This window comes from Mastigoproctus giganteus, chromosome 6 (assembly GCF_048544385.1).
Source record: "Mastigoproctus giganteus isolate SK-2022 chromosome 6, ASM4854438v1, whole genome shotgun sequence".
Taxonomy (NCBI): domain Eukaryota; kingdom Metazoa; phylum Arthropoda; class Arachnida; order Uropygi; family Thelyphonidae; genus Mastigoproctus; species Mastigoproctus giganteus.
Window position 1 is genome coordinate 15,318,923 of NC_143580.1, and position 24,358 is coordinate 15,343,280.

General features: G+C 36.6%; 1 protein-coding gene across 2 annotated transcripts in view; it reads right to left on the reverse strand.

Annotated features, from left to right (window-relative positions):
* The window catches only part of LOC150083967 (uncharacterized), a 276,752-nt gene extending 258,022 nt beyond the window's left edge, over positions 1 to 18,730 (reverse strand). The window contains exon 1 of one of the 2 annotated variants that reach the window (XM_090374975.1): positions 18,662 to 18,730. The gene's annotated coding sequence lies outside the window, so the exon portion shown is untranslated. Of the gene's footprint in view, positions 1 to 396; positions 465 to 18,661 lie in introns of those variants that run through there. The other variant, XM_090374976.1, reaches the window with a different exon arrangement.
* Between the last annotated feature and the right edge of the window lie 5,628 nt (positions 18,731 to 24,358).

Genomic DNA, 24,358 nt, shown 5'->3' on the forward strand with positions numbered 1-24,358 from the left:
ATATTGTGTAGGGGCCTGAAAAACAGTATAACCCACAGGAAAAATCCTACTATCTACACTGAGATCATCTAACTATATATAACCCTGAAAGTTAAACGTTCCTCCAGTCTAATAGGGTAGGAACCCAGCCTTCTCCAGAAAAAGTGCAAGACCAACTACACTTTCAGGGAAGACAAATCTGCACAGAATAATATGCATCATTAGTGGAAAACCCATCACAATAATTTAACAGTTCTGTGAGAATCCATTACTACAGCTTTTGATAAAACTTTCCCAGTTCCATTATGTTCTTCTGCCAACAAAATGAGGTCATTATTAACATTTCTAAAGCTTTTAACACAATTATAACTTCCTAGTTTTACAAATTGCCCTATACTAAATTGGTTCCATAATTACCTTTGAAATAGATCTTGTTTTGTTGTTGATCGCAGATATCAAGAATCAAATCTTGGCCTCTTGCTATTCATGTATCTCAATGGCATTCTTAACATATGCACATTATGTTTTCTATCTAATGATGACATCAAGCTATGCTCAACTAAGCAAATGAGGACTGTCATAACCTTTGACTAGCAACTGACAGACAAATAGTGGAGCAGCAACTAGATTCCATGATTAAATCCCCAAAAATCATTTGCTAAAAGAAAGGCATAAAAATTATGTACAAAATTGTGATTACAATATAAAAGGCCATGTAATCACTAGCTCTGTGACACCAGAGATAATCATATAAATAGTATTACTAAACTATATAACAATAGGTTTCATGCCAAAAAAAATGCCTATGACTTGACTTCTGATCAAGCTCACAACTGGTCAAGCTGCTGTTGTGCATCTGAAACCCTCACAACTATTAAAACTACAAGAAGATATGGAAAATGTTCAGGAAGAGATTCATAAAGTATACAAGCTATTAAAATAAAGTAACACACCACACTTGAAACTTTCAACTTATGCATATCCTTCTGGCTCATTATCATCTCTTCAGTAAAGCAATATTCTTAATTGATCAAATAGAAAGCCCTGTTCTACTTGCCAAAAACCCATACAAAAAGGGTACAAGAAGGATTATATATGAAGGATAAGCATTATATACACTACAGCATGTACAATATATGATGTAAACTTTAATGTACACTAGGCTGACATGAGATGCTCTCTCCATTTCATCTCTGAAGTCACAGGAACTGTTAAGCATCAGAGATGAACATGAACTGTGAAACAGCAGATACATGGTATTAAACATGAATAACCAATCCTCCACTTTATTTTTCCTTTACAAAATCGGGCACCACATTTCTCAACCTAATTTAAGCAGTTGACTAAGCTTTTTCCTTTCAAAAGCTGCCACTTGCCTTTGCCATCATCACTTTTACTGTTCGAGGAAGAAATGCAGGGCTTATTTCAATCATCCAATTAGGGTCTTTTCTTGTAACAACTTCATTTTAAAATAAAATTAATCAACACAGTTTTCTTCAAAACAACTTTGTATTTCATATAGACAAAATTCATTTTAGTGTCACATTTTTTTTTAAGGTCAGTTGTCCACATTTCTAACTGTAATGCAGAACTACTTTCTGCAAATGTGTCAAAACTTAACTGAGATGGACTATAGATCCTTAAGCTATAATTACTAGCTCTGGTGTCAATAAATGATATCAGAAAACTGTCTGAGCATAAGGGAGCTATTACCCTACAAATTTAATTATTCCACCCTCATCAAACATTTCTAGAAGTTAAACTAACATGTCAACCAAGAAATTGTTTTTCAATAACTACTACTAAATAATTCACCTTTTTTTTGGAAAACTACTGCATGAGCAACAAATTCCAGTTGTTATTGGTTACAAGCACCTGCCATCAGGAAATCTTTATCACTTCAGAACTATGGTTGCTGAACATAACCTCCTGATTCTAAAAGAGCATTAGATGAAGAACAGCAAAAATTTAAGAGAACTTTAATGGAAGCTGCAAAAGAGATACATGGGGATAGCACATGTAAGGACAGACAGCTAAGTAAAAATGATGAACCTAAGAGGAGAGGCAACAGTTTGGGAAAAAAAAACTAATAAAACTAAATCATAATATATGGCAGTAACTTCTGCTATGCTTTGTTTTGCAGTGGCAAAATGCTGCTTTTACTATCATTCTAACATTGAGAGTGATCGAAGCAGAATTCACTCACTTGCACTAAAGCTTAATAGTTCATATTTATATAATCCGCTAATCAATATACACATATAAAACTCAGCACTTTAATGAACTAGTTTCTCATGTGCATCTTTTATGACGGAAAAATCCAAATGTGAAGCATTTTAATTTTCTTCTCTTTATATTTACAGGTTCCACTGCACATAAGGATAAACGTTTCACTTTACTGCTAACTGTTAAGAGTAGTATCTGAACTAGGCAGAGGATGACAGCTAATACTAGGGCAATGACAGCAGAGCCATAAACAATTTCTCCAGATCACTTTTGATCATGGAGATACTTTTTGCTCTCATTGAAGACCAAGTGGTGAGTATTTTGTGCTAAGGCTTGGGCTTATATTCAGTTTAGAGACAAATCCTGTTATTCACAGGGTTAAGTTACTAATATCTTTTTAAATTACACAAAGATAAGAATATAGGATCTCCCTCCAATTACAACATGATACCTTGCTCTTAAGAAAAAATCTCCTGATCAGTTCTACCATAGGCCTTATTTTTTGCTATGCCACTAAGGTTGAGATGAGAAATGTGTAAAACACTACTAAAGAGAATGTGATCTGGTAGAAATTGACCAAATGCAGGTAAAACGTGAATTTTGAATTTTTTTTTAAAGTTAAATCTGTGATAGTCTTCCCTCTCCCAACATTCAGCATATCATCTGCAGTGCCTTCTACTATACAACTGGAATCCAAATCTTTCTTAAAGAGTTTTCTTTAATATGTGGCACAAGGATCTCAGTTTCCCACCATCTCCCTTCCAGCATAGAAACTGAAATAGGAACTACCACCATATCCATATGTTCTGGAATCACTGAAGAGTACAGTATATATTTGTCCCTCATTTTCTGGATCCCATGTGGCAAATATTTTTATGGTGGAATATTGTTGAAACTCCTCCTCCTGCACCTTGTTTTGAGTTTCTCACCATTGTCCTAGGAAATGTAAATTGTCATCACTTGGATAATAACAGTTGTTCCAGTCAACTCGATCCATATCATTATGATACAGTGTGCACCAATAAAAAAATACCCATTAGAATTTGTTTATTAACCTACTAGCAACAGTGGCACAGGACTTAACAGGACCACATGGAAAAATCTAATGCATATTACGAGCTAAAACATTACGACCACCTACGTATATGATATTGGTCCTCCATGTGCAGCCAAAACAGCTCATATCTGGCGAGGCATGGATGCTACAAGATTTCTAGATGTGTCTTATGGTATCTGGTACCAACATGTAACCAGTAGATCCTTTAACTCCTGTGGCTGAGACACCACAGATAGGAGTTGCTGTTCCAACACACACCACAGATGCTCTATAGGATTGATGCCTGTGAAATTTGGAAGCCAGGGCAATACCTGGAAGTCTTCCTCATGTTCTGCAAACCAGTCTCAAACAATCTGGGCAGTGTGGCATGGCACATTATCCTGCTGAAAGATGGCACCACCAGAGGGGAAGCCCATTGCCACGAAAGGGTGTACTTGGTCAGCACCTATGTTAAATTTTCATTTAATTTTCAGCAGGGTTTGATGTATTGTGTGTTTGATCTTCGATGGATTGTAAAACAGACCTTGCCAAACAAGCAACAATTGGCAAAACCAACATAATAACAAGGACAGTTCAAAAGCTCAGTATCGGGCATTTTTATACCATGTCCAGACTCACGCACGTGGTCAGCACATGGATCACTGGACCCAGGGTATCTCAGCAGAACATTGACCAAAGAATGACACCGCCACCACTGGCTTGTTTTCGTCCTACGGTGCATCCAGGCGCCATCACTTCCCCAGATAAACAATGCACACGTACCCAGCCGTCCACATGGTGCAACAGGAAACATGATTCATTGGACCAGACAACCTTCTTCTAATCACTCAAGGTACAGTTTCGATGCTTGAGTATGCCCATTGTAGGCACTGTCACCGGTTAACCGTGGTTAGCATGGGCACTCTGAGTGGCCTGCAGCTATGCAGCCCCATTTTCAGCAGAGTTCAATGTATTGTGTGTTGTGATACATTACTCCCATCACCAGCATTTAAATTACCAGCAAGTTGCGCCACAGTGGCCAAGTACCATCTAGAAGAGCCTTCACTCACCTCAACCATCGATGAGCCGTGGTCATGCAACACCTCGCCGGCGATTTGTTGGTTTCCCCTCCTCGGACCACTTTCGGTAGGTACTATCCACGGCTGACCATGAGCATCCCACCAGCTGTACCATTTCGGATATGCTCTGACCCAGTTGTCTGGCCATTACAATTTGGCCTTTGTCAAACTCGCTTTAAGTCCCCTGCCTTTCCCATCTGAAGAACAAGAGTAACACTGATTAACGGAGCTCAGTATCAGGTATTTTTTATACCATGTCCCCACCCATGCATGTGCCGCAGTTCACCCGCAGTTGTTTCAATTTTAATAATGACTCACTGGTCATAATATTTTGGCTCATCGATGTAATTACCAATTCAAGATTAGTCAGTCTTTCTTTGTCTACCTTCCTAAATGTACATAATCTTTACTTCAAGTGATGAGCATTATTTATGCAGAGTTAAATGAACCATGCTAACAGAAATAGTACGAGTTACAGGTCAAGAGATGCTAGAAAACAGATCCTATTAACCTTCTTGAAAAAGATCAAAGCCAGAGAACTACATTGATGAAATTGCTTAAGGCACAGTCATATGAAGAGAGATTCTGAATACATCTGGTCTGTTGGTTTTAAGATACATCAGTAACTTTGTCCATATTGTGCAAATGTGTATTATGGCTGTTCAAGTGTGTGCACTAATGAGATGATCTGCATGTTTTATGGGCTGAAAAATATGGAATAACTTACAAGGGAAAATCCCTACTCTCATTGACTGAGATTGGCCAACTTATACTGAACAGGCTGATTGAAGAGGATTTCAGAAATCCCTCCAGTCTATAATGAGAACTGAAAACAGACCTTGCCAAACAAGCAACAATTGGCAAAACCAACATAATAACAAGGACAGTTAAAAAGTGAACTACAGAGCTTATGTACTACTTTCAAGGGAATTGAAGTTTATAAAAGCTTTGCAAGAAGGGATAATAAAAATTAACAAAAGTGAATTTTCCATGGTATTAAAATCCTGCCAGAACCAACAATAAAATACTGAAACTAAGGAGAAAGAATTATACACTGGACAGTAAATTTTCCTTAACCGTTGAATAAATTGCCTCTATAGGTAGTTGAGGCTAGAAAGTTGGGGAAATTCAGAGGCTTCCTGGACAAGTACCTATAAGAAGAGGGAAACAGTTTCTGCACCATATGGTCAATACCAAAATATCATTATTAAAATACAATAAAAAGATCAATAACCAGCTCTCTGTCATCACTAAAAACTTACTTTTTATGCAACAAAGTGTGTTTTCTTCTAAATATCAGAATATAAACCAATTTTATTTGCAAAAAAAACAAAACTACTGTATATATCTGAAATGACTTTCACATACAGCTGAAACTGTGCAACAAGTTAACATAGGCAAAACAGTAATCATATTTTAACAACAAAATCATATTTTTAGACTAGATTAGTAATAAACAGCTACCCCCACAGACAAAGCTCATTAGGCAAAAATTTTAAGAAATTGTAAAAATCAAACATCAATATTTAGAGAAATTTTAACATGTAATTCAAAATTTTCAAATGTGGAAACAAGGGTATACATGACAAATTTCTTGAAACTAAAAATAGTAGGGCAGAATAGAACTCATGACAGAAATATCAGTACCATTTAAAAGTAGGATATAAAAGGCATGCACATTCAATGCTAGGCGGATGGCAGAGAATGGAACGAGGACCTAGAACACTTCACAAATGCTGCAATAAGCTGTCATGCAAATATGTCCATTCAACCAGATAGTGGGGAAACCAAAAATTAACTGTTGGAAAAATTGTATACAGTAGAAGTTAATATAACCATTAGACCACCATTAATGACTCCCAAATATTTCCCCAGCTGAAAGTGGGAAGAAATTGCAACACACATAATGAGCTAACTAGAGAGACAGCAGACAGAATTCAAACAGATCGAGACCAATAACCATCTTAAAAACCACTGTGCAATGTGTTACCATAGTTATGTAGCTCCTCATAAGCCAAAACTCTCAAAGCAATGCACATTGCCATCTATTATGATGCAGAAAATTGGACATTGGAATCACTGGTTACAGCAGTGGCAGAATGAGATTTGAAATTTTGAATCATACTACACAGTTCCAGGATTCAGATGGATGCACATGAGAGTGCCGCATGCCCATTGAATGGATTCACCCAGTTAGCATTAGCAGAGGCATATGATGCAAGAAAGCAAGCTTATAGAGCATCAGCCAAAAAAACCCCTTCCCATTTCACCCATCCAGCCATTCCAAATGGCTGTCTAGTTGAAATTTATTTAAGCTATCAACTTCCACAACAGCAGAATCAACTACCTGCTGGCTAAAGGCAAACTTCTGCACATCCATTCTACAACTGTCCTTCCTCAATTTGAATCTATGCCCTTAATCAGGTTCTTAATCTGAGCAAGCGGAAATATCCCATCAGCATTGAGCCTGCTCAAACCATTCCAAGCCTTGTACACCTCAATCAGATCACCTCGTAGGTGCCTACTCTCCAGATGCTGCAACTTCCAGAATTTAAGTCTCTCTTGGTAAGAGAACTACTTTGTTCCTCTCACCAATCTTGTTGCCCTTCTATGTACTCGTTCTAGCAACTCTACATCCTTCCTAAAATGAGACTTCCAGACCTGTATGCAGTACTCAAGGTGTGGCCTGCCATTGCCTTATACAAGGGGATAATCACCTCCTTGTCTCTGCTAGCAAAATTCCTATATATCATTGACAAAACTCTATGACCTGCTCTGGCAGCCAGTTTGCACTGCTCAGAGAACTTCATATCTGACTGCACAATTACCCCCAGGTCTTTTTCATTCTCCACTTCCCTGAGTGTAGTACCACACAGTTGGTACATTTCTCTTGGGTTACTGCTATCCACATGGAGTACTTTGCATTTGTCAATGTTAAATTTCAGTTGCCATTTCTCAGCCGGTCTGCCTAACTTTTCTAGATCCTGTTGCAATAGCATACTGTCTTTACTATCATTAACAACCCTGCCAATCTTTGTATCATCTGCAAACTTGGACATTAAGCCTGATATACCTTCATCAATATCAATGATAAATACACAAAACAACAATGGGCCTAGCACTGAACACTGGGGGACTCCACTAATAACATTCGTCCATGAAGAGCAGTGTCCACTGATTACCACTCTCTGTCATCTCCCACTCAACCATCCTTTTATCCGTTGTAGCAACCTGCCCTTAATGCCATACTGCTCCAACTTGTACAGTAGCCTGTCATGTGCAACAGTATCAAAAGCTTTTCCTGAAATCCAAGTATATGATATCAAAATTATTTTTTGCATCCAGTTCCTTTGTAATCACATCATAGTATCCATTCAAATTGGTCAGATAAGACTTCCCCCTTAACAAATCCATGCTGTCTGAACTACTACTAAAATCTTGACTAGGTGATCCTGCATCACTTCTTTAACCAGTGACTCCATTATTTTTCCTGGAACAGAAGTTAAACTAACATGTCTATAATTATTTGCGTCACCCTTTAAACCCCATTTGTGAATTGGAGATACAACTGCACATCTCCAGTCCATGGGGACCTCCCCTGAATCTAAGGATGCTCTCATAATTATGGCTAAGGGTTTGCTTACTTCCCTTGCTGCCTCCTTCAATATAACTGGATAGATTCCATCTGGCTCAGGTGCCTTTTTTATGTTTAACTTCAACAATTTATTCTCCACTTTGCTCTCCGTTATTATAAAATCATTTAGCTCCCTGTTAGAGTTTAGTAAACTTCTATCCTCCCCTTCCTTACAGAAGGGGAGGATAGAAGTTGCCCAACAACGGTTCTACTGTGATCATATGGTAATGTTTTACTTGGTTGTAATCAATAAAATCATGAATGCAGCTGTTTATTGTGACAATATCAGCAATTCTACTTTACATTGTGACAATTCTTGGGGGACTGGGAGGCCATATTTGTATCAATATGAACTACTCCATGTCACAAAGCATGGTCAGTACAATAGTGGTTTGAGGTGAGTAATAATAAAAAAATTATAAATTTACTGCTTATGCTCTGGGATGACTAAATAAGGTGGGAGGAGTTTAAAAGATAGAGAGAATAAAGGAACAGCACAGTATTTAGCAGTAAAGTGAGCCAGAACCACAGTCAACTTGAATGCAGGCTACTGTAACCTTGTGTTTAACCATTCAACTATGGCAACCTATAATGTGATGAAATTATCATTAAACCACAATTAAGAGCCAGAACAGTACATATTACAATTACTACATTCCTGCACATACCATAAACTTGTAAAAAGTATACTTGGGATCCTCTTTAGATTGGTGCTTTAGATCAACCTTTGTCCACATTTTTGTAGTTTCTATTCCCCTTAAATTGTAAAGCAACAATAATTGTAAAGTGGTTATTAATCAGTCCAAACTAGATTTTGAACAAGCCAAGAGTAGAAAATTTGCTTCTTGTCCAAATGATAGTAGTGCATTCTGGTCTCTTACCAAAGCTAATGGCCACAACTTTTGCCCATCTCTATTCCCACCTAAAGTGGTTATTAATCAGTCCAAACTAGATTTTGAACAAGCCAAGAGTAGAAAATTTGCTTCTTGTCCAAATGATAGTAGTGCATTCTGGTCTCTTACCAAAGCTAATGGCCACAACTTTTGCCCATCTCTATTCCCACCTATGTCAAAGCCAGGTGGTTCTATTGACACCTCAACTACAGATAAAGCTGACTTGCTAGCACCCGACTTTTCTTCTAACTCATGTATTGATAATCTTAGTAAACCACCTCCTACTATTCCCAGTACATTCCAATCAATGCCCCCTGTGGTCTTCTGTCAAAAGGACGCCAGAAGAAAATTTGAACAGTCTTGATGCCAAGAAAGCACCATGTCCTGATGGTATTTCTCCACTTGTTCTCAAAATCTGTGCTCCTGAGCTTACTCCTGTTCTGTTGCTTTTTACACTTTCTTATTCCACTGGCGTTTTTCCTTCTCCTTGGAAACTTGCTCATATCCAGCTAGTTCCTAAACAGGGTGACAAATCCCTCTTCTATTCAATTATTGTCCCATTTTGTTAACTTCTACTCTTTTAAAAGTAATGGAGAAATTAAGTGCAAACTCCTTAACTATCAAGAAACCTTCCATCTGATCAATGATTGCCAGTATGGATTCCATCAGTGTCAATCCACTGGTGATATACTGGCTCATGTTTACCCATTTATGAACAAATTCAATGAAAAAGTTTGGTGGAATTCAAGCAGTTGATTCTGACATTTCAAAGGCTTTTTATTGTGTTTGGCATAAAGGTCTCCTAAATAAGCTTCCATTTTATGGTTTGCCAACTTTTTTTTTTTATAATTGGGTATCCAGTTTTCTATATGACCACTCACTGTGGGTGATGGTAGATGTCTTCTAACTTCTCCACTAATGTAGATGTTCTCCAAGATTCAATTCTTTCTCCCACTCTTTTCCTCTTATATATTAATGACCTTCTATTGATGGGAAATCCTACCCATAGTTTTGCTGATGATAGCACATTGCATTCCACCTTCCAGTTAGAGAAACATTGCACTACACAAAAGCTTAAATTCTTGAATATCCACTACCAATTCTCTAAATGCTGATCTCCCTAACCTACAGTGGGGCAAAGATAACTTAGTTGATTTCAATCCTTCTAAAACTGAGTCCTGTCTTATATTATGCGAAAAAGGTTTCCGCTGCTCCTATGCTTATCTTCAATGACATCCAGATTTCTTGACGAGTTCACATATCTCTATTAGGGATTACCCTAACTTCTAATCTCTCTTGGCATAAGCAAATCACAAATATTGCTTCCTCTGCATCTAAAAAACTTTTACTTTTCTTCCAAACAGCTGCTTACTCTACAAATTGCAAATCAACCCTACCATGGAAAATTGTTCCTACATCTGGGGATATGTTCCCAAAACCTCTCTCAAGCTCAAAGGAAGGCAGTTAGGTTAATTAATGACTCATCTCTAAAAAGTCTTTCTACTCTGTCTCAGACATTCCATTTCTGCTGCTGCATGCCTTTTCTATAGATACTTCCCATGGGCACTATTCTTCTGAATTGGCTTCTATAATTCCTGCTCTCTTCCGAACCAGACCAAACACATGCCATAACTAGTCAGCATCCTTTTACTGTCCAACTTCAAACTAATAGAACCAACTTGCTTCTTCCTCATTTATTCATTCAACTTTAGTTTTCTGGAACAACCTCCCTTTATATGCATTTCTTGAAAATTAAAATCTACAGAAATTTAAGTTTAATGTCAACAAGCATCTTCTTTCATCTTCTCAACCTGCAACTCATGTACAGTACTAAGTACTATATTCTAATACCTCTCGTGCTTGAGGTTTCCATAAAAAAATAAATAGGTGTATTCTATACATCATTCTTGTTTATACATATTGTACCTTTTTTATTATAAAAGTATGAAAAGTTTTATAAACCTTAATTACAACAGAATATTTAAATGTAAATAATGTTGACAATGTTGGTTTGATAACTCAGTTTAATACTTCACAGAAATTCTTCGGACAGACTCCTACTACACAAGGAATATTCTAAAATCAAATCAGTGTTTAATAAATAAAACTGCAAATTTAAAATAGATAAAAATATAAAAACTTTAAATTTAAGCATAATAAAATTAGATAAAAACTGATAAATTAAGAAAAGCAATGAAGCAGGCATAAAGGTTAGCTTTAAAATTATGATGCTTGAACTCAAAAGAATACATCCCATAAAAGATTTAAATAAAGCCAGTTAATCACATTACAGCTTTCAACAGGACAAAGCCATGTTCAATAAAAAGTTGGTGGTGGGTTACAAGATAGATATCAGTCAGGATCTCAGGGCACAAAACAACATGCATTACGTACAGCATAAAGCATTCACTAGCAGTATTCACAATGCAAAATTGTGGCTCCATAAGAGAATGTATACAATTCACTCCTATTATGATTAATATTGGAGCCAAATGTAAAAGTTGTTGCTGGCATCAACTGTTACCAGGACAAGTTATCATTAGTAATGTATCACAAGGAATTTTTATATAGCATAATTATGTCAAGTTAATACCCGCATCAAGTTTTTTTTATACCAACAACTTTTAAACAGGAATTCCACATTGAGCAATAGGCTCTCACTTTCTTACAAAAGAAAAGTTCTGTTTTGTGCATCTGCTTGGCCAGAGGCACAGGTATGCACAATAGTCCTTTATACTGGCAGATTCAAAGTAACCCCACAGATGACCCTCTCAGAACTAATATTGCTATGGTGGAAATGGAATCCTAATTTTTGTTTTTAGCTTGTCAGTCTTGGTCAAGATTCAGCAGCACTATATTGATGATGGGCTTACAATTATCTACCTCAAGGGTCAGAAGTGCTGCACCTTATTATCTAAATAAGCATTTTCCCACACATATAAGGTATGATCAAAAAAAAAGTTCAGTGACTGAACTAATATTTGAGAAATGAAGCTTACCAGCTATTTGCATGTATCTTCTTCAAAGTAGTCTCCCTGATACTGTATATAACAATTCCACTGATTCTGCAACTTCTGGAAGTATTCCTCAAGGCTTCTTTTAGAATTGCTATATTCCTTTTTGAATTCCAAATAATTTCCTCAGTTGTTGCAAACCTGTAACCTTTCAAGGAGACGTTAAGCTTTGGAGAAAAAATATCAACAGAGAGCTAAATCTAGTGAGTATGCTAGGAAGGGGCCACGGTGATGGAGTGCTCCACAAGAAATTCTTGAACAGAAAACACAAAATGTGAAGGGATGCTGTCATAATGCAAGCACCAATTCCCTAAGTTCTTTTCCAAAAAATTTTCCTGAACAGCAGTGTAAAATTGCCAAAGTATTTCATAACATTCTGGTTCATGTTTTTGACACTGCAGGGCAAAAAATGCCTTGCAATTCAAAAAATATGATAAGCAAGATCTTCACATTTGATCAAATTGTCTTACTTTTTTAGATCTTGGAGAAGATGGATTCTTCCACTAGGCCTACGTTTCTAGGTCACAGTCATTAACCCACAATTCATCACAATTGATCAAAGAAATAAAGCACGAGTCAGAAGCATAATGTCAACAAAGATCCTGATATGCAAAAACTTTCCACTCATTGTGATCATCAGATAGGATGCGATTGACAAACTTGGTTGAAACATATCGCGTTCTTAAATTGTATTAAAATTGATTAACGTGTCCCTCAAGGAACACCAATTTCACTAGCAAACTTCATATATTGTTACACATTGATCACTCCTGAAAGGATCACAAACATGTGCAACCGAATACAGGTTTTTGAAGTGAAGGGCAGCCAGAGTGAGGATCATCTCTGATGGACAAGCAGCCCCTCTTCAAATTTTGCAAATCACCAAAAAGCCCTCATAGCATCTTTTCCAAAAGCTGTTTTTAATATTTAGTGGATTTCTATTGCACTTTCCCCTAATTCATTACATTTTTGATGTGCAGTAAAATCACTCATTTTAAAATGCAATAAAACACCTTCTATTCAATGAGCAGATTCAGGTTGCCTACAGATAAATGAGTAGCTCGTTCATTACTGTCTAGATGAGTCACCATACACATTGCAAGTAAGACATTGAGCTTCTTGAAAAAAAATGCCTGGTGAGATCTGCAAAAGGGAACCCATATGATGAACAACTTCAAACATGAAGGTTATAGGGCATGGCAACCAGGCACCTTAGAGGGGAACTGATTGAGGTTTATAAAAATGTGAGAGGGGGTGGTAAAATGAATCAAGGAGAATGCCAAAGTAGTTAATTCAAAGTATTAAAATTTGAATTAACTACAAAGTAGTTAATTCAAATTACAGGAAAGAGGTTTATACTAGATTATATGAAGTGTTCTTTTAGCCAGCGAGTTGTTAATTACTAGAATAAGTTGCCTCTGAGTGAATACAGTTGACAACTGAAGGAAATTCAAAGGTCATCTTGATATATAGCTACATGAGGACGAAATCACATAGTTTATTTATTTATGTTTTTTTATGTCTTTCAGCCCAACAGCCTAAGGCTTTCCTGCACCATATGGCTAATACTAAGACACAGATCACTACACTGCAATTTCAAGATACAAAGTCAGAACGCCTTGAAATGTTCGATCATACCTATTCTGATCTTCAAGTAAGGCTAGAGGGAGGGATGCTCACCCTTTCCCAGTCCACCTTGGTGGAGTTATTTAATTATAGTCACTTTTTTGACATATTTGTCGATTTTGTTGAGGCTGCCTTCAGGCACTGAAATGTTTGTTAGATAGGGTGACCTACCTCCTCGTGGTGGTAGGGGTGGAGACACTGTCCCTGCCGCAAGGCCAAATGGCCGTTCTATTGAGTCTTTGATATTTGGAGGATTTTGTTCTAACTGTTATTAACCAATGTTATGAGATGTATAACATTTACTAACCAAATAACATGTTCAGTGCAAGATAAACGATAAGAACTAAATGCATATGGGCAGGAGCTCAGGTGGCATCTAGGATAAAGGCTCCTTCAAATGATAAATACCTCACACTGCTTACTACGAAGTTTAAAGCAAATAAATCTTCCATCTTTAAATGTCACAATACAGAGATATGGTTCATGCCTAGAAACTTCAATCTTCAGAAAATCTGTGTAGGTGGGACAATTCACCATGGATTTGTCCATTCTCCTAGGCATCTGCACAGCACTACTCGTTCATTATTTAATTCAGCAAGGTCTCATACCTACCCTGATATGCTGAGAGAGAGAGAAAATTTTCTAAAGTGAGAATAGATCCTCCTGGTTTTCTTGACCCACTTGAGTCACAGACTTGTGACTGTGCATTACAACAAATTTCTATCATCACAATACTGAGTTTTTATCTACTTTAATTCCCTAGGAGTTTCTAAATGTTTTAGCACAATTGTTGAAGTTAAACATAAGAAACACACACCTGATGTGGATGGAATCTATCCAGTTATATTAGAGGTGGAAAAAGAAGTAAGCAAACCCTTAGACAATTATGAGAGCATCCTTGGACTCAGGGTAAGTCCCCACAGACTGGAGATGTAAATGTATACCCAATTCACAAAGGGAGATCTAAGGGTGACACAAGTAACTGCAGACCAATTAGCTTAACTTCTATTCTGGGGAAAATAATGGAGTTACTGGTTAAAGATGCATTGCAGGATCATCTAGACAAGACTGCAGTAATAATTCGGACACAGCATGGGTTTGTTAAGGGAAAGTCTTGTATGAAAAATTTTATTGGGTACTATGTGGTTACAAAAGAACTGGAAAAAAATAATTTTGATATCATATATTGGATTTCAGGGGCACTGTTGCACATGGAAGACTACTGAACAAATTGGAACAGTATGGTATTAAGAGTAAATTGCTACAATGGATAAAAGGGTGATCAAAGTGGTAATCAAAGGATACTGCTCTGTGGACTAATGTTATTAGTGGAGTCCCTCAGGGTTTGGCGTTGGACCCACTGTTATTTTGTATATTTATAAAGGTATATCAGGCTTAATGTTGAAGTTTGCAGATGATACAAAAGTTGGCAGGGTTGTTAATGACAGTAATGGCAGTGTGCTACTGCAACAGGATCTATAAAATTTGGGCAGATAGGCTCAGAAGTGGCAACTGAAGTTTAACATTGCATTTGTCAAAATACTGTATATGGATAGAAGTAACTCCAGAGAAACATACTAACTGTGTGGTACTACACTTAGGGTGATAGAAAATGAAAAAGATCTGGGAGTAATTGTGCAGTCAGATATGAAGTTTTCTGAGCAATGCAGACAGGTAAATGGTAACAGGGTATTTTCAATGATATACAAGAATTTTGCCAGTAGGGAAAAGGAGATGATTATCTCTTGTATAAAGCAAGGGTCACGTCACACCTTGAATACTGTGCAGGGCTAACTTAAGGCACAATTGAGCAGTTCCTCCCCCCGAATAGGGCGCCGAAAATTCCTTGATTTGCTGTGAATTTCAAGTCAGAGAGAGTGCACCAAAAAATCTTGCAAAGGGCACTGATAGACCTGGGGCCACTTCTGGTACTGCGTACAGGTCTGGAGGCCTCATTTTAGGAAGGATGTAGAGTTGCTTGAGCATGTACAGAGAAAGGCATCAAGATTGGCATGGCTGGAGACTAGGCAGTTGTGAGATGATCTGACTGAGGTGTATAAGGCTTTGAATGGGTTGAGCACGCTGAATTCTGATGGGATTCTTCCACTTGCTCAGATTACAAACCTGAGAGAACATAAATCAAAATTGAGGAAAGACTGTTGTAGAATAGATGTGTAGAAATTTGCCTTTAGCCAGCGGGTGGTTAATTGCTGGAACAAACTTCCATCTGTTGTTGTGGAAGCCGATTTTTTTTTTTTTTTTTTTTCTTGTTAGTTGTTGGCGCATCAGCTTCTATGGCCATAATGCACCTCCCAAAGTTTTTGCATTTTACTGTGACCCAAGCCCGAAGCGGGATTCGAACCCATGACCTTTAGGTTGCAAGGAAGGCACTTTACCCACCTGGCTAGCCCGGTCGGCGTGGAAGCTGATAGCTGAAATAAATTCAAGGAGGAACTGGACAAACTTTTAAAGGGAATGGATATGTGAAATTTTTTTTTTTTTTTTTGGCTGATGCTACATAAGCTCATACACTTGCTTTCTTGCATCACATACCTCCATTACTACTACTACTACAAAGCTACACATTTAGTATTATATGCATGCCATTCCTCAGAAATAAGCTTCAATAAATGATATCAGAAAACTGTCTGAGCATAAGGGAGCAATTAGCCCTACAAATTTAATTGTTCCACCCTCATCAAACATTTCTAGTATAAGTAGCAAAAGCAACAAAACCCTCCATGAAATTATGATGGTGATTGATCATCATAATTTTTGACTACACTCTTAACTCAAAGCATTCTGTATTTTTACATTGGGTCCCAACATCAAAATATGCAATGGAAGATCAATATACACTCAATTATGGAGGCAATGATTTCACAGTATTTAGACCACTGATGAGCCCTTTATGCACCCACTAATGCAACACCATGTCTCCGATCCAGAATGACTTAAATTCCAACCCCTTTTTTTTGAAAATGGTTTTGTTACAGCTGGTTGTCACAACATGATTCTCAAGTTAATAAAGAAGCACCATACTCTGAAAAGCTATTCTGTTTGTCTTATAGCCTTAAATACTTTATCAGTTATCTGATTTCATTACATCTAATTTTAATATTATATTTTTCTGTCTTCATTTTGAAATTTTTATGTTGTTTTATACTGCCTAGGGACTTTATGCTAGTTAACTTTAATGTGTCTCATGAGAGTAGTTCCATATTATTGAAATCTGCTAGAAATATGTAGCAGCATGCATGCACACACAAAGGCAGCAGTAACTTCAGCTAAAAATAAGCTATAACTCTCAACTTCATGTTGAACGTGAAGTATGAGTAACCACATTCAATTTGAAAATCATGAAAGGGTTATTCAATGCTAAGCAAGTTCATCTAAGTCATTAATTTCAACTGCAGTTTTTTCATTTTATTTTTAGTAGATACGTAAAGTAGAAAATTTGTTTGCTATTATGTAATGCTAATTTAATACTGTTTATATGTTACTTAGTATTCAGAAAGTTTTAGTATTTTTGGGTTTTAAGTAATAAAAAGTACAATTAATAAAAATTAATTATTTAATTTTATTTCTTACACTTAATTTTTTATTTTAGTAAGCCATTGGTTACATATTGCTTGCACTCCTGAAAGGGCGGGGAAGAGGCAGTTTTTGAAACGTTATCTGCACAAAGAACCATCCACTCCCATGACCTAGTGCTGAAAACTTAATATATCTCTATACTGGATAAATGTGCAATATATTAACTTTAAATGGAAAAAAACAACAAAATAAAACTGGAATTACTCTCCTTATTTCATTTTAAATTTCTCTACTAATGCAATGTCAACATCTCATAACAGACCAAAGCACAAACTCATAGTAAGTATTAAAAAAAAAAAAAGATAGAAAGCTGTTTCTTCATGTGTGTGTGATTAACTCTTTTTTTTTTTTTTAAATTGGTCCATATTGCAAATACTACAAAAGTGATGGTAGCAACAAAAGCAATGTAGGAAAAAGAATATAACCAAGATATTAATACCAAATCTTAAAGAGGCACACATTTGCCTTCTCATTTTATGTGGCTTAAATTTTTAAAATTTAATATATCCAGAAACACTGAACTGGTTAAAGAATTAATCAAAATTTGTTAATATTTAAGGTTCCCTTTCATTTGTTCCAATAATAGTAAAATAACTTATTCCATTACAATGTCAAATAATTAGGCGATAAAAGAGTTGGCAACAGTCTAACTGAAGCAGAGGTTGCAATGGTATACAAGCCGTATGGTTAGAATACAAGTTATAGCTACAGAGAGAGAAACCAAACATACAGTGGAGAGATTTTTTCGTTTTTTTTTTTTTTATTCTAGCCCCTACAAATGGAGAAATTTTTACACGTGCAACAAGAAAAGTAATGTATTACTTGTTCATAATATGTAATATATATTAAAAATTACTCAATTAAGTAAACAGGAAAATCGTCCCGCAAAATTGGTATCCCAATATTTTTTATCAAACCATTTTCTGGCCATAACAATACCGCCCCCCCCCCTGTATATAACTAAATTCTTACGGCAATATTAATTAAAATCGCAAAGATACCTGACCTACAACACGGGGTTATCAAAACTGGGAAAAAAATATTATGAAAAACTGTAGATAAATACTGAAAGTACTAGTAAACAGTGCCAAAGAACTTATGAAGAGTTTTACAATCTTGGATTGTTGTCGTTTCTTATAGAACACAAGAGGCAATACAGTTTCAAGAAAAGAAAAGTTCCTTCTCTCGAAACAGCATTAAAACTTTTCTGCTAAATATAATAGTCTGGTTATTTTACTTTGATGCCGCAGACATTAATTATCAGGACATTTTCTTGTGCACAGCCTTCCCATACATCAGTAAACGAAGAAAATAATATTCGCTACTATCTAAATGATAAACAATCCTTTTAAACTCCCACTCCACCGGAAAATCCATAAGTAAGTATTTCTGTTAACCCTGATTTTCAGTAATGGAAGCAACAGTCCAAGGGAAGCAGTGTGGCTCATCATGGAACCTCGTCCCGAATCGAGAAAACTGCAGTAACTATAGCGTAACATATAAATTAAACGAGTTACGAGGACATTAAAATATCCAATTTCTGCAATCAAATAGTAAATTAGGATACGTGAACTTACAGTGGCTTAAAAATGCCGTGTCCAGTAGTTTACTGTTATTGCACGAGGTACTCCATCGCGTGGACACGAGAGGAAAGTATCGTGTATACGTAGCAGCCTTGGCTGTTACATTTGTTAAACTTCTTCTCTTTGAAGAGTTTGAAAAATCTTTAGAAACTTTCCTACGCTCAAATAATATTCAATTCCTAATATTTATTTTTCTCTTAAATATTAAATGCGAATGGTGTAATTTTTGGTATTAGTTTTCGTAAGTTTGTTCAAAAAGAATGTTAGCGTTGACGTGAACAGCCCGGATGTACGTCATACTCAAAGTTGTGCCGATTGACGCTACATCCGTAGAGGAATGTGAACAACAAACTTTTTAAAAGTTCCCAGTGTTCATTGCGGTGGGTATCATCTGCTGCATAAATATTCAGAGAAAAAAAAATTGCTAATTGTGAAATTAAATACCGAGGGCTCTATAAAATTGTAATTAAAGCTAAGACAAGAAACTTTAAATTAAGACAACAGGAATTACTGAAGGAAAAATGAAGACTATATGCAAGACGTAAAATGATATATGTAACAGTTTTCTTTTTTTTTTTTTCTTTCTGACTGAGGAAACATGTACATTGATTTTGTCAGGATGTTCAAAAAGAAGATGAAATATTTAAATTAATTCCTTACAAGATGCCTAATTATGATATTAACCATAGCATTTCCTAATATTTATTTAATAATAACAAAATCAGTTCAAATGTGCTTCTTTAAGTAATTTTGTTCTGATTTTGGTATACATTTTAGTTTATTTCTCCAAGTTAAAACCAAACAAGATAAACAATCCATGGACGACGTTAAACTTATAAAGATGGAAATGTTATAATATTATATTTAAAAATAAAATACCAATATTCCAGTTTCAGATCTTAAAAGTTTAGAGGAACAAATAAGCAATCCTAAGCCTACAAACTTCCAGGTAAATTCAAGATCGGATTGATACATGAGGCAATCAGGCAAACAACTTCTTTGAGATGGTGAATTCTTAAGGGAAAGCAAATAACCGAAGAGAATGAAGTGAGAACGCTAAACTTAATGTTTGCAGATTCGTCAAAAGCGGATAGACAAGTGGGATGCCACAGAGTCGAAGTGGAAAGAAAAACTTTCTTCCCGAGATATTAAAACTATTTTTTGTTCACCTCCGTAAGTGTACAGAGGGGCGATTCCCTAGAAGATGCTGATATCCCCGAGATCTTTCTCGGTATCTTCCTTGTCCAGTGTGAGCAGGGAATCTTCTTGCCCATATCTTTCTGGGAAGAGAGGAGAACGCACTCATAGAATATTAAACATAGCTCTTTAGCTTCCACAAGATGACCGTAATGTGAAATGAATATACTGCAAACAAGAGTTCGAGAAATATTGTGAATTGATCGGCGAAAGCATTCACACAATATCCAGAATATTACATGCCACTTGTATGCAAACGAGTAACCCACTTGCATGGCCACTCATGTGTCATGATCTTCTGCAGGTTCAGAAGCTAGAGATCATTGGAAAATGTCCTTTTTTTTAGTGATTAAGCCATATTTCACTTTTAAGGATTGTTGGATTCAGGCAGTTGCACCACCACATACAACAATGGAGCACAGAACTAGTACACCAGAACGAAATCTTTGGCTGAGATTAATGAAATCAAAAATCAACACAATGAGACGAGAAACTTATGTGGATATTACAGTTGCCGTTGGTTTGTTTGTTGTTGTTTTACAAAAGCAACTAAAGCTATGAGATATCGGTATCTTTGTGCTTTTGCATCACAAATATTGTAATGCTTAGCTATTTACCATAAAAGGAAAAAAGATAAGTTTAAAATTACGAAACACGCATTGCAATGTAGGTATTTATCAAATTTTATGGCCAGTTTCTCCATTTTTATAGATGAGAACTCGAATATCTGGGGGCGGGGGGAAATGAGATCGAACAGTTTTATCACACTATGGAAAATTGTCAATAAAAATTCCTTCGTCTTCACCAGATTTGAAACTAAGTCTTTTACAAAAGGTATGTAAGAACAGTGCAAATACCACTGTGCTCCTTGTGAGGGTTTAGTTAATATTCAACAGGTTTAGTACGACTACAGTTTTTAACAAAAACATTTTCCAAACACTCGGCAATGTTATCACCAAAAGATAATCAAGACATTCTTGAGCCACTGAAATGACTAAGAATAATACAGAATGTGGGTTTCCAGATTCTCAGACAGTTCTCCACTGGATTTATTTAATACCATAACTAAGACCATGTACCCAATTTTTGGGTGGGGAAGAAACACCAGGTCAATTGTAGTTATGCATTGCATTGAAAGCTGCTCATTTAGAATGCCATTAAAAAAAATACTGTTCCGTAATAACCATTTGAAGTTTACATCATAGAATGCAACGTGGCCAGTGGCTTAGCCAGGATTTTTTGTCAGCAAGTACATTCACAAAAAACGCGCCAAGTGAGCTATTCAAACAGCACTACAATACAAAATTTCGGCGTCAGGGGAACAATGTACCTGCTGACCCTACCCTGACTATGCCACTGTACGTGGCAGAGTTATGGTAAAATGCCTACACTAATTTGAAGTGGAGAAAGGATATTGACAGACATTCTTTTCAACTGGAGAATTGACATTGCAAGGTGTTTTTGTAAACTGGAGAATGCACATTGCCAGATATTCTTATGAAATGAAGAATTAACATTGTCAGATATTTTTCTAAATTGCAAGTCATTGTGAAGTCTAGTACCTTCATGCCAAAGCTGTGCTATAAGAAAAGGAATCATAAAAAAAGTAATATTGTCTGAAATTTAGGAATGCAGCTCCCTCTTTTTTTCCTTTTTTGATAATTCTCATGCCTGGATGATGCAGTCTCTTTATCTGCATCACTTATAGCCCATGAGGGTAGCTCAGTTGGTAGAATCGCTGTCCTCCCCACATCGGGCTGAAAAGACGTGAGTTTGAATCCCATCGATTACGGGAGGAATTTTTATGGGCCTTTTTCACAGCGTGGCTGAGTTGATCGGTCTCAGTGAGGTACCATGGCTTTTTCTCCAGAAACCTCTGAATTTTCGCCCGGCAAACAGAAAATCGACCTCAGAACACAAGCAATTTACAGACAATACGCACGGAGCAATATAACCTTAGTCACTGATGTCCTTAAGACTCTATTGCAACAACATCACTTATAGATTTGGCAAAATAATCTAAAATGAAGCAACTGCATGTGCGATGCCATGTGGTCTTTAAAATTACATTTCGTATCATTTCATTGCTTCTCCTACAGACCTAGATGGAATAATTAATTTCAAAAAAGGTTGGTTGGTTGTGGCATTTCTTTCTATTTCTGAAATTCGGCCTCAAACTTTAAATTAAAAGATAAAGTTCTTTCAAATAATTTTAATGATATAAAGAATTAATTTAACAACAAACATATGGCATCCAAATCAACACTCAGTAATCATGAATTATGACTAACTCATTGCCCATCCGTTATGAACGATGCTGCATGGCTCGAAGTATAAAAAGCTGAATACCAGTGATTTACCCTATGGTAAAGCATTGGTAATTTGCATCTGGTCATGCAAGTCAAAGTGATAAAGTAGGTGTTCAGTCCGCGGTGGAGTTAGTCAGTCTCAGGTGCGGGCAGTAAATATTGTCTTGCCCCTCCTCTGGAAACATGGGTGTTTCTTCCAGAAAAACAGATAAAGTGAACATAGAAAACACGCAATTTATCGACATATTAAACATCGTGGAAGAGGGTCTCGAATATCTATAATATGAATTTTTTTTTTATAATGATCACAACGTCGTTTACATCACTACATTTATTCTAGAGGGTGTCTAAATGAGAGAACTTTCAGAGGACAACAATTAGCAGACCAGTTTTACTTTGTTTACAAAATAATCTGTACAACAGAAGAAATAGAGTGCCTAACAATGGACACTAATTTGACAAATATACAATAGTTCACTTTATTCATTATTATTAGAGAAGCCCTCGGGATAAGACCTGCACAAACATCTGCAGGAAAAACATCTTATCACCTCACAAAAGTAGTTGCACATCAACTCCAATATGCCAAAAACAACAAAGAAGAACTCAGTAACAAATCAGCAGAAAAAATCCAGCTGGAATCACACGGTAACCAGGTCCCAGTCACCATTTAAGAGGTTGCCGGTAAGATCTTTTCTTATTCGTCATCCACACTGAACATTTTAAAATTGATCCTTGAGTTTTTAATCCGACATCCAAATCGAACTTTTCTTCAAATATTTCCGATACTGATTGACTGTGTTTCTTTTCTTTTCCAGCCCACCAATTCCAACTTAGACCTGTTCCGGAAAGCTGAGAAACATCACATTCCGGGATATCCGCCACTAATGACCACGTTGAAGGGAAAACACGGTAACGAACCCAACACAACAATCACCAGGTCATCTGGACGTCCTCTGACAGTATCCAGAAAACTGAACGAAAAGTTGGATCCTTACAAAGCCTTCGATCCGAAATCCCGATACGTGAAGAAGAGTTCTTCCAAGTCCAGTAAAGTGAATTCAGGTGGAAAAGGGAAGAAATCTCGAGGAACAAAAAGATACTGAATGCGCATGAAATGTCTCTGGTGGATGCCTGCATGGTGCTGTCCAATGAAAGTTTGTTAAAAAAAAATTGTGGAAAAATCATGATTGGTTAATGCTTATGTGAATAGCTGATGTAAGTGTGTGTATGTGCGAATAATAAAGAGTAAATAAGTAAAACCAGCTGCACACGTTATTTATGCAACAGTTTATAATCACCTAAAATTAGTGCAATATTAAAATTTTGAAGTGTACGGCATTGTCAGATAGGTGACCATCACTTCATATGAAAAGGTTGAACCTTCCTGGATATTTAGGAACAAAACTGAGTAAACATAACTAACATAACTACTGTTTACTGAAGAATTGCTCATAATTACTGAAGCACGTTATACTTTTAGATAACAATTTTAATGCACGATTGGACAGGTTATTAGAAGAGATGGGATGGGCAATAAAAGGAACATAAAAATATTCTGTTCTGTAATCTAAAATCTTTGCTGATTTACAAGCTTCTTCCTTGCATCATTGCTGGATTGGGCCACAGTTGACCATAACCCTGAAATATTTCCGGCTGGCAACAGCTAACAAGAACCGATCCACATCAATGTAGGGAGTTTGTTCTATGTAAGCAGTAGGGAACCCGTGGCTCTGAGCACGGTAAACTGTTGTTCTCATTTTGCATGTAAAGTAAAATATCAAATAAAAACCAATATTCTCTCAGTTGTTGATATACACTCAGTGATAACTAAATTTTATCCACCCCATCTGTAATGGACGATGCTCCATAGCTTGCATATAGAAAGTTGAACAATTCCCTACGGTAGAGCAGTGGTAATTTGCATCTGGTGGTGAAAGTCAGCGTGATAAAGCAGCTGTTATGAAACGTAGTAAAAACATCATGGAGTTACAAAAAAAGCATGATTGCCAGAGCTTGTGCATCGTGTGCTGCCATATCGAAAATATATCTTGTTCGTTGTTTACGGCCCAATGTGGTTAACGTGTATAAAGAATGGTGTCGAACGGGTCTAACCACATCACAAACTGTGAAGGATTACGCAAGGTGAATGCTTGTGGAAAGTGAAAGGTGCGGCGCGTGGTAT